This window comes from Pinus tabuliformis, chromosome 7 (genome assembly GCF_031772625.1).
Source record: "Pinus tabuliformis cultivar Carrire ecotype Pingquan chromosome 7, CPIR1, whole genome shotgun sequence".
Lineage (NCBI taxonomy): Eukaryota > Viridiplantae > Streptophyta > Pinopsida > Pinales > Pinaceae > Pinus > Pinus tabuliformis.
Window position 1 is genome coordinate 854,883,711 of NC_142293.1, and position 11,724 is coordinate 854,895,434.

Consider the following 11,724-nt stretch of genomic DNA (forward strand, 5'->3'; position numbering starts at 1 on the left):
TAAAAAAATAATCAACACTTCTCCAGATATTCATATATTTTGACCATTTATTTAAAATATTTTTACAATTTATTTAATATAATATAAAATATTTAATGTTATTTCTTTTTTTTGATAAAGTAGGTTTCATTTTTATCCATGCAAAAAATCAATTATATGATGCATACCAATAAACTTTCATTTTCCACCGACTATAAAAGTTTTATTTAACGTGCATGTGATCATGATTTGGCATAAAATATTTCATTGTATATGAAGCTTTTATATGGTTCCATATGGTTTTTTAGGTAAGTTTTTTTAATTGAGGTGTGTGAGTTGAATGTTTTTTATTTTTATTATTTTTAATTAAATGTTTGTTAATTTTGATATATTATAAAGTATATTTAGTTTTAGTTTTTAGTTAATCTTAGTGATATCGTGTATATCTACGTTAATATAAAATAATATATATTTAATTTTAATTAGCTTTAGTGCTTGCATGTGGGGTATATGTACATTAACAAAATATAAAGCAAACTTATTTTTAGTTAGCTTGAGTTAGCCTTAGTGCTTGCATGCAGTTAAGGTTAACTTAGTTGTTTTATGTATTGATTCTTTCATCATTATTGAGACATACAAAATTCATTTTTTCTTTCAATTTTTCTCAATTATTGTTTAGTTTATGCAATTATTCTTTAGCTATGTCCTTACCTTTGCAGGCTCTAATAATTTTACACGGTATCAATCATGTGAGGAGCTTGGAGAAGGTGAATGAACATTTGATTTGCACATTAGAATATTGGAGAAATGCCAAAAACTTCCTGAGAATTAAATTGGTGAAAGAATGGAATTGCCAGCTTCTGTCATTCTCACTTTGTATAATTACTATGAATGGAAGCCAATGATTTTTCTTCATATTAGAAGCAAAGGCTTGTCCCAGATAATCATGGGAATTAAGACTATACCAATGTCAGAGGATGAGAGGTTCGATGGCTTAACAAATTTGGCATGGCTTATGGAAGACTGTGTCTATATGTGTCTCGTGATATTCTTTATCAAATCATAGATATTGAATCGCCTTATGAAATATGGACTACATTTAAAGGATTATTTGGTGATGAAGTGTTGTAGCGGCTACAACCACCCTCCAAAATTTTGCCTTCGCTTTGTTTTGGAGCCTCCCTCCTCAGAATCTTAGCAACATGTCTTGCACTGCCCAGGTACTTGTGTTTCATTTGAGCTCATCTTTCACTTTACAACTCGTGTTCGCTTACTTGCTTTGCCGACTAACCACAAGTTGATCCCGTGACTTGGTTTACATCCGCTTCTTGCATTGTCTTGGAAAACTACACAATCTTGGAGGGAAACCAGCCTTGCTCTCAGGAATTACGCAGAGCAGCCTAGCAGTTAGCCCTGCTCTTGAAAAATGTGCAAAGCAGTCCGACAGACAACCTTGCTCAAAAAATTTGCGCAGAACATCCCGATACTAGGCTTCGGCTCAAGAATTGAACAAACCCAGCTGGTAGCTTGTCTTCAGCTGGGAAATTGTGCAGAGCATGAGAGGCAGCCAGAGCCACTCAGCCCAAGAATTGCGCAAAATCATTCCATCAGCTGATGTTCGATGCATGTGCTGGCAAGTTGCCCGGTTCCCTCCAGAACTGCGCAATCTTCCCATGCATGCATGGCAGTCTTTCCCGAAAAAAAGAAAAAAAGAAAAAAGCAAAAGCATCCCTAAAAATAGGGATCTATTTTTAGCACTAGGAGTTACATGCAAGTTGATTTTAGAAACTTCCCGCCAAGTGTCGCTTTTTCCTATATTTGTGGCATGCGCGTCATAAACCCTAAATCTACCAAATCTATTTAATGGACGCCCCAGAGCTCATTCTACACATTCAATCTTGGAGCTCTGACATTCCCAAGGCATCTAGGAACCTTTGGCACAATTGACACAACTTTTTCGGGTAAGTTTTGCTTTTCAAGTCTTTTGCTGCTTTTTTTGTCACTTTTATTTCCTTAGCTTATGTGAGTGTTGTTTTGCATGTTTTATTGAACGATCGCTAGTGTTTTATTTTGTTTTAACTTGTAGAAGTGTTGTTTCAAGTTTTGCATTGTCTTTCTTAAGCGTCACATGCATAACACTGTTTTTGCACTAATGGTTGTCGTTGCAGCGACCCTCTCCACCAACTTTGTTGTTCGTCCATTTGACTGATTCCTGCATTGGTTTTGATTGCATGCATGATCATTCACTCCTATCTACACCATCCTTCACTCATGCATTCAGATCTACTCATTTTCAAGTTGCCCTTGGGCAGATCTGGGCTGCCTTAGCTCAGATCTTGCTTTCCCTGGCATGCTCTGCGCATTCCTAAACTCGAGGCTCTACCTTGGCTCCAAGAATTTCACAGAGGCTTCTTGTCACTGGCCTCCAGCTATGCTCTGTGCAGTTCTGGGAGATAGTGCCCAATCTTGCCCACTAAGATTGTGCAATGCGCAGTCCTAATTAGCAGTCAAGCCGGACTGAACTGTGCATTGCGCAGTTCTAGTCCACAGTCAACCCAGTTGGACTGCGCTCTACACAGTTCCAGTCAGCAGCAGGTCTCACTGGCAGTTGGGACTACGCAATGTGCAGTTCCAGCTGACAGTCTCCCAGCCTTGAGAGTCACTACTGCACAATCTTGCCCAGCAGTCACCTGGTTTGTTGCATGATCGATCCTTGAAGTGCATTATTGTTTTTAAACTGACATTTTCTTGTCGTGAGTGTCCGCTCTGTCTCCAGGTACATCATTTGTTGAGAAGTCTCTTAGTAGTACAAGCATCATGGTTTCCAAGAGAGCTGGATCAAAGGACATTATAGAGAGAAACATTGGAGATGTGGTTGAACAAGTGCCAATAAACTTGCCCATCTATGCAAACACGCAGTTGTTCATAGAGAAGGACATGAAGATCACATGGCAAGAAATAAAGGACATATTTGCAAGCACTTTCAAGGAAGATCTGGAAGATCAACAAGTCTATGTCAACATTCACAAGTCAGGGTTGCATGCAAGTACCCCACATTCTCGTGTGTGGATATCATTCACTAGATTGTCTCACATATCGATCCTGAGACGATGACATTGAGCAACATGAGTGGGATACAACTTTCCACCTTTAGGACAGAAAACTACCATCAGATGTATCACTTGCTGTAGCTAGTGAAATACATGGATGCATTGTTCTTCACTTCCCACAACAATGTAAACTCTAGAGATATCATGAAGCGTTGGGAAAAAGAGCCATTGATGTTTAGGACGACACCCAACTAGGTCTATAAAACGAAGTCACTCAGGGAGGCTTACCAACTCCTAGTTATATTCGCATGTCACTTGTATGGTTAAGAGAGCATAAAGACCTTCCCGCAAAGTTGGGTTGTTATGTTGGATCAGTTGGCAAATGAAGGAAGGCCTTTCAGCTAGTTAAACATGTTGGATCTTTAGCTAAAAATGCATGTGTCAAATGCTCGGAATCTGCCTAAGGATGGACAAGCAAGATTTTATATGTCTACGTACTTGCTTGATGTAATATGTGCCCAACAACAGTTGGACATGGACACCATCAGAGGATGTTGTGAACGTTTATTGCAAGTTGCTCTCTGGGTGCAGCTACCGAGGAGTCATGACGAGGCTGTCTAATCACTTCATCGCCCAACAATACAAGATGATACTTGAACATGACCCACCTTGCATGTCCCAGGAAGCAATGTAGGCATTACTTAACATTGCATATTGATATGTCTCACTTGGTGGCACCTTCATCAAGATGTTTGGCATAGAGAATCCTCTGCATGAGCTACCGAGGTTTTCCACGGACAAGCTGGTCATGCAAGAGGTTGCATACCACATCTCCACAGGGTTGTCAACAACACTGCACAGGAGGAAGAAGGCACCATGGCCTACTATTCATTTATGGATTGAGTTGTACGAGATCTATACCTTGAAAGATGCAGATGTCGAGACTGAGGACTTGAAGAAGTTCGGATTTGACACCAAGAGTTTCAATCCGTATGATCCTCACTACATATGAAAGAACCACTATGTGAAGGTGTACTACCCATGGATCCATGAGGCATGTCATTGGCCAAAGGAAGATCCTTGGAGGTATTGTTATAACTCCTCTAGGTTCAATGAATCGGTCAGCATGGATGTAGAATGGAAGATGGCACTATAGTCAACAACACCATAGGAAACAACAACAACAACAACAGTGAGTAGAAAATCGACACAAGACAAAGGCAAGAGAACGATTGTCGAGAGTGCAGAGGTTGAGCAAAGCTACAAGTTCAAAGAAGATCCACTTATTGAGAGAGTAGCTTTGGAGATAGATGCGAAGAGGCGACAACACGAAAGGAGAATAGGACAGAGAAAGAGAGAAAAGAAAAGGTTGGAAGAATCATAAAGGAAGTTACAAGAGACAGAGAAGACGCTGAAAGCAGAACAAGAGCTCGGGAGGAGAGAAAGGGAAGAAAGGCATAAACATGAATAGGAAGAAGGACAAGGCGTGCTGACAGAGAAAATTGTGCAGATATAGGTTGAGACAACATAGTAGCCAACAGATGAAGAAGAGGGTGAGAAGGTGCAAGTTCGTGAACTTGCTTAGCAGGTTGAGCAGTTGGTTGAGGTAACAAACATGGAGACAAAATAGGAGCTAAAGGATCAAGACATCGATCTCATGTCGAGTGCATCCGGGATCACACCACAGTCTTCACCACCTCTAGAACCATAACCAGTCTCGAGAGAGAAAGGAGAAGTTTTCCTCCTTAATGATGATCCGGATACGGATGTGTACAATCTTCCATTTGATGATTCACAACAGAGGATTGTATAGGCACAAAGAAAGCATCTCCTAGATGATCATACATCACATGCGCACACAAAAGAAAGGGTGATTGTACAAGATGTTGGAAGACATCCAGTTGCCATGGATGAGGCTTCTAAGGCTTATGCGGAAGCCACGAGTTCAATGATCAAGTTCTCAATCGGAGGGAATGATCGAATGGTGAAGGACTTGCAAGAGGCCAAGCAGAAAACAGAGCAGTCAGCAGGATCCGCCATGACAGAGATGAAGAAATCAATAGTGGCAGAGCGTTGTGTAGGTAAATCCTCTCTGTGGAAAGAGACGATCCCTCTAGCCCAATGAGTGGGTCTAGCAACAAACGAGACAATCTACATGACACTCTCCTAGATTACAATTGAAATAAGAGAAGAGGAAGGAGACCTACCTCTCTATGATGCTATAATGCACTCCTTTGTCGAAGATCTTGATCACTTTCTCCTCAGGCTCAGTGCTTGTTGCTCATAGCGTTTGAATACCTTCACAAGAATCCAAAAACAAAACAAAGCATAAAAGTGAAACAAGCATAATCAAATGTAATCCACTTAACAGATCAAGGAGCATTAAGATAAATGAAGCATTGACAAAATCATTTATGGAAAGTGAACCGGAAGTTGTATATATTAATAAACAAAAGAGGAAGCATACAAACTAGGCCCTGATGTTAGTACCCCTCCTTGAGTGAATGTCCAAGTCAAAGCTCAAGCTCTCCAAGCACCCCTTCTCCAAGCCAAAGTGAATAGAATGTAGGCACTATCTCAAAATAAGGGTGCAAATAATCAAAGACCAACCATTCGGGAATGGAGGAGGATGAATTTATAGGCAGGGAAAGGGAGTTAGGGTCTCACCAAAGATAGGGGAAGGTCCTCATCTCAAGGAGGAAGCTCATAGGGATAATATCAAAGCGTAATATTGGGAAAATTTGAGCACATCCACAACGAACATCATTTGGCTCGTCATTATGGAAGCCTCTAGATCACGAAGCTTCTCCTCTAGATCCAGTAAAAATTCGCCTTGGCAGCATGAGGCTCATATTGTGCAACCTGCCATCAGCACGAGAGGGCAATGTCACAGTTGTGCTGACCCAGAAATTAGGGTTTTGAGCTCATCTTTCTTAGGAAAGGCTCAAGGCAACTTTTCATTAATTCTTTAGGGAGGATTTGGGCTACATATCAGGATGGGTACACTGCACAGTTGTCAAGGTTTTGGCACTTCGGGGTATGACACAGGGAAGTGTAGGAGGTGTGACAAAATATTGTGTAACAGATGCCCCCTAAAGCATGAAGGCAGAACAGGGAGTGATGGCTGAGATGCTTTATGAGCTATTGCAAGGACTAGAACAAACACCATCAGGAGACCTGCAAATCAAGGACACATATACATATACATATCTAATACCTCTGTCATATATATCAAAACATGAATCCATGGTATGGATGTAATATCCCTCCCCTTAATAATAAATAATAAATAATAAAAATAATAAAAAATAATAAATCATAAATGTTAAAAAATAAATGATATTAAAAATATATACAAGAAAATAAATAAAAATTAGAAAAATTAGAAAAAAAAAATAGTAATAACCATACTAAAGCTCTAAATAAGAATAAATAGAAATAAAACAAGAAAACTATCAAAAAGAAGAAAAAACAAGAAATCTAAAAATCAAAAGAAAAGTAAAGAAATAAAACAAAAAAGCAAAAAATAAAAATAAAAAGTCGCATGTAGACACTGGAGTGTGTACATGTGGTTTCCCATCCAATGTTTGTTCTATTTATTAGATGGTGAGGAGGATGCGAGGCATTCCATCATTCTGAGATTCTATCTTTCATTCTCTTGGGAGAATGATGTTCTAAGACTTAGGAATCACTGGTAGTAGTACATTGATTGAGGGCTCGGGGGTGGCCAGTTGTAGCAAATTCTTGCATAATTGAGCCTACGGTTGGGTGGAGAGTAGTCCCCAAAACGTTGTTGTGGTAAGCATACTTCAATTACAGGTAATATAGGTAAGTGCTGATTTGATTGAATCTGATATTAACTACAAAGCACTATTTATAGTTTGAACTTAGTTTATTAAGTACATGTTTATTTGGGCTGTTACATATGGTATCAGAGGTTAGGCTCAACCCTTAGGGCCTATGGGCATCTTATTTTTTTTTTTTTTTTTTTGGATTTTTAACTTGATTTTCTTTGAAGGTAATACCGGATGCTTACTTTGGGAGGCTGTATATTTATTTATTTCCTACGAGTAATTTCCACTGCAACTGAACTTTGGGATCGAGGTTTCTAGATTTCTGCCATTCTGATTTGTTTCATTAATTCGTTAGCCATTTTTAACAATTGTTGCAAGCTCCGCCACAACATAAATTGAGTGTTGTGTGTTTTATGATAGGCATCAGATAAAGCTCGTTTATCATAAATTTATATATTGTGGTTCTGAAGGATAATTTGTTTCTGCGATCATTTTTGTCTGGATTTTTTTTATTTTATTTGTTTGTTTATTTAATTTTGGTATCATGCATATTTATTCTGCGCGCTGAACACAATCACAATCGAAGGAATAGCATAACAATCACCATTGTTTGTAATAAAATCTGCAGCAGAACGCCAATCATCCGGTATGACAATCTTATCAGGGGCCATCTTATACAGCGGAAGACACATCCTCTTAATTCCCGATCCTCCATTCTCCAACTCTTATGCCACATCTTCATTAGTCATTGTAGCGTCACATGCAACAGGACTTTCATCATATACTGAAAATTCAAAATGCCTCAATGTCTCAAGGAGCCCTTCAAAGGCAGCACAGGTGCTCAGGGATTGCTTCCTCCTCGCTTGGCTAAAACGTCATTCCACAGACCTTCCCACCCGTGGCCTCATCGACAAGATCGCATGGCTCCCGCACAGCCACGACACCGTTTTCCACGCTATTCTGGAAAGCGTCTCGAGCATCTTCGACAAGCACTCCCACGACTTGAATTGCTAACCCATGCTTGTCAAAGAAACTCCGCGCCTCATCGGAATCGAAAGCTAGGTGGGGCATTCTGGTGGTGGACTGATCGATTTTCGAAGAATAAGGCGCCGTGAAGACGAAGGTGAGATCGTTGGACTGTATGGCGAAGCTGCAATATGTCTGATTTCTGGTGCTCTGATCGGACTTGGCCACCACCTGCATGCCCAAACCCCATGAGAAGCGCTTGTGAGTATTTTCTATTTTTTTTAAGTTTGTGGTATTTCCTATTTTTGAAATGAGATATCTTCTAGCTATTTGGAAAGCGCAAAGACCAGTGAATACCGGTGAAGGATGGGAGACAATGAGGCGTGAGCTGTCTGTTCTATATAGTCGGTTTTGTAAGTTATCTAAACGATATTTGGACAGTGTAATATTTTATGTTCTGTTCTTTTACACGAGAGACGATGATCAATATTTCAACTCAGCAATGTTTCCTATTGTTTATATGATTAAAAGTATGTGGATTCTCTAAGAACAATATTACGTTTACCCATAGTGGGAATCTTTTCAAGGTTAGCTTGTGTTGCTTATTGACCTTGTCTTGTATGGTAACTAAAATTGGGCTCAAGTATGTGGTGGGTTACAAAGCGAACCTTTGACCAGAGATGGTTTTTGATCCATGCTATTCTGATTCTTTCAATGTGGTTTGCCTATTTTGATTTTGATTCATCAATTTTGGGATACTTGTGTCTTTGGTGTGTAAATTTATACTTTGATCACCATTATCACTATTGCTCCTGCTTTGTTATAGTTATCTGTGTTATTTGTTTAATTGCTTGATGTAATTCTAAATTTGTTTTGAGGCTTCTAATTTTATAGCTTCATGGTCATCTCCTGCTTTTGTGCCTGTGGATTCTGTGTTCATATTTTGTGTCCTGCAAAAGCAGCAAGAAAATTTCAGATATGTACTTGTCTGTTCCAATTTTTTTCCCTCAGCGATGTCTGTAGCTTTTGTAGAGTTCAGATCCAGGGATATATCCTTCAATAACTTTCTACTTACAAAGTAACTTGGGGCACCATTCTAATAAACGGTGCCAAATTGGTGGAAACAAAAGGAGTATTTGCTACTGGAATATCTAATTCAAAGTGTAAGTGAAGGACAATATATGATACACCAACAGATAAACTCAATGTCACATTGTTCTTGTTCATTTTTGCATTTGGTGACAATGAAATTTGTATAAATTTGACTTTTTGAAATGGAATTTGTATTAGATTTGACATCAAGATAAAAAGAGAACATCCATATTATTGTTGTTAGCACCCAGCTGTTGACTGATCATGAGCCAGACGCAAATGGATTTTCAGTAATAACAGATCACTGATTGCTTCATGCCAGGTAGATACAAGAAGGTCATGGAGTGTAAAGACGTACACGTTAGCATTGTGCACCTACATAAAAACTTAGTTTATGATTTAATGATTTGCTAGCAAACATCATTCTTATCCTAAAATGTCACATGATTGTGTTTTTAGCAGAGCAAATATATATTATCTTATTTCAAGTTGGGAATTATGTGAATATATATATGATATCTAATGGCTAGAAGATGTGGAACTATGACAAGATTATGAGTCAAGTTCTAGATGATTAGTCAAGTTCTCTTTATGCTGTACATTTGATGAGATGATTTCTGTAGTATGCTACATGTAAACAGTCTGACAGCAAGGACTCGAACTTGCGACAAATAGTTCACAAATACGTGTGGAAATTAAATCCATCTTTTTTGTTTGTTAATACTCTATAGTGTGATAGCTGTGCTTTTATGTGCTTTTATCCTTAAATTGTGAGATTTCAGATGGTGATTTATACTTACGGCTAAGGCACTGTGTTCCCTGAATGTAATCCTTGAAATTCAAAATTTAGCCTGAATTTAATCACGGTGCTTTGTTATGACATTATTTGAGCATGAACCTGAACCAGGTGACTTCTCTTATAGGTTTCTCAACATTGTTGTCGAATGGAACAATGGAATTTGCTGGAACGCGCATAGCCATGGCCGCAAGCTTACAATCTAACTGAATAATGTGAAATGCTAGTTGGGGGTTGGGATTCTATACACATGCAGGCAATTTTATGTCTAATCTAGGAAATCATTATGGCTAAAATGTATTGTAATTTAAGGGTTTTGATATGGTGTTGCCTTCGCGGGTGCGCTTGCAGGTGGGCCATCTTATTAATAAAATTATTTTATTTTGTGTTTTGGGGAGGGATAACCTTCCCAGTCATCCGATCCAGTTCTGGATCAGGTGGCAGTGTCTCTTCTTGTTTATGGTGTGAAATATTTCTTTGGTTGTTTGATTTCTTAAATTCCCTTAGAGTCATTATTTAATAGCCATAAGAATCTCAAGATACATTCAATAAATTTGTTTAACGATTTATTTTGTTAAAAGCAGTCCATTTAATTCTTCTAACATAAGTTATGGTTGCTTAAACAGATACTTAAATATTTCACTCTACAACACAAAATTTCAATTTATCTTAAAAATCATGAATCTGTAGAATTAATAAATTTCCTTTCGAAATTCAAGTACCTTCTTAACACAATAATGCCACTAATATTCTTAAGCTTTAGTCATTCGAATTTGGATTTTTCATTGAGACAATTCTCTAAGTTTTATTCTAACATCATTACTATCTTCTAACTCATGTTTTCCATGGTTTTATACTACAAAATTTGTGATTGTTGATAATTTATGGTTTAAGTATTTATGATAAAAATATATCTTATTAAACTCATAACTCTGATAATAAGGATAACTTATTAGACTTTGATAATAATTATTATTGAGTATATTGGTTCTTATTTTATGCTTCTTCAGTGATGAATCTTGAGTTACAGTAGTGTTTTTTTACAAGGTCTCTAGATCAACCTTCTTTTCTTTTACAGTTCATCAACTTTCTTTTTATCACATTTTGATAACTGATCTGGCTTTGGTAGACTGATATACTTGTTAAACTAGCTACAACCAACTTATTTCTTTAGAATCATTACAAAAGTTTGATATTAAATTATAGAAGTAAGACTTGATATTAAATTAAGTGTAAGTTAAAGTTTGGTGCACTCATTAGTTCCTCATTGGTTTTCTCATGCATCATTATAGACAACAGATTATTTGGTATGGATACCGGTCCTTTCCTCTGTGGTTCTCTGCTCTCATTACATGGTAAAACCACTATCTCATTTTCTTGAGTTGTTTGTGCTTGCATAATTACAACCATATAACAAAGTGAAAATCTAAATGAGTCACATAATTAAAGATATAGTTTTATTATGACTCATTGATTCATTGGAAAAGTATATAATCTTATAATCTTGATGGTGATAATCTACCCATAATTGACGATGTATAATTCTCTGAAAGATCGCACTATTGATACTGGCATGTTTTTGTAACAAATCTTTAATGCTGGTGTAACTACTCACCACTGGTTCATTTTACAACACAGTTTACATAGCACTTGTGTTAAATTGTGGTATGTTCTATGCTTAGAGCAATTTACTTTTCTTTCTTATTATTATTCATAGATTAGCAATCACATGTGCATAAGTAAAGTGCAGATAGAACATTAAATGATCAACAAAAAACAAGCCAAGAAAAGAGACACAAGATGTGGCGGCTAGCCAGGGACAAACCCCACAATGTGTGGGGAAACCCTTTGATAAAATCTTCTTTTATCTTCAATAATTCACCAGAGAGAAATAGTACAATAAATCTGACTTATATCAGCAGTAGCAAACCCTAGATCAGCAGCATCAACATTAGCGGCTTCATCGTCAAAACTAGGGCAATCGATATCTCACAAATCGACCGTCGGATCGGCTTGATTCCACCACCAAAAGTTGTAGCCTTCAGAG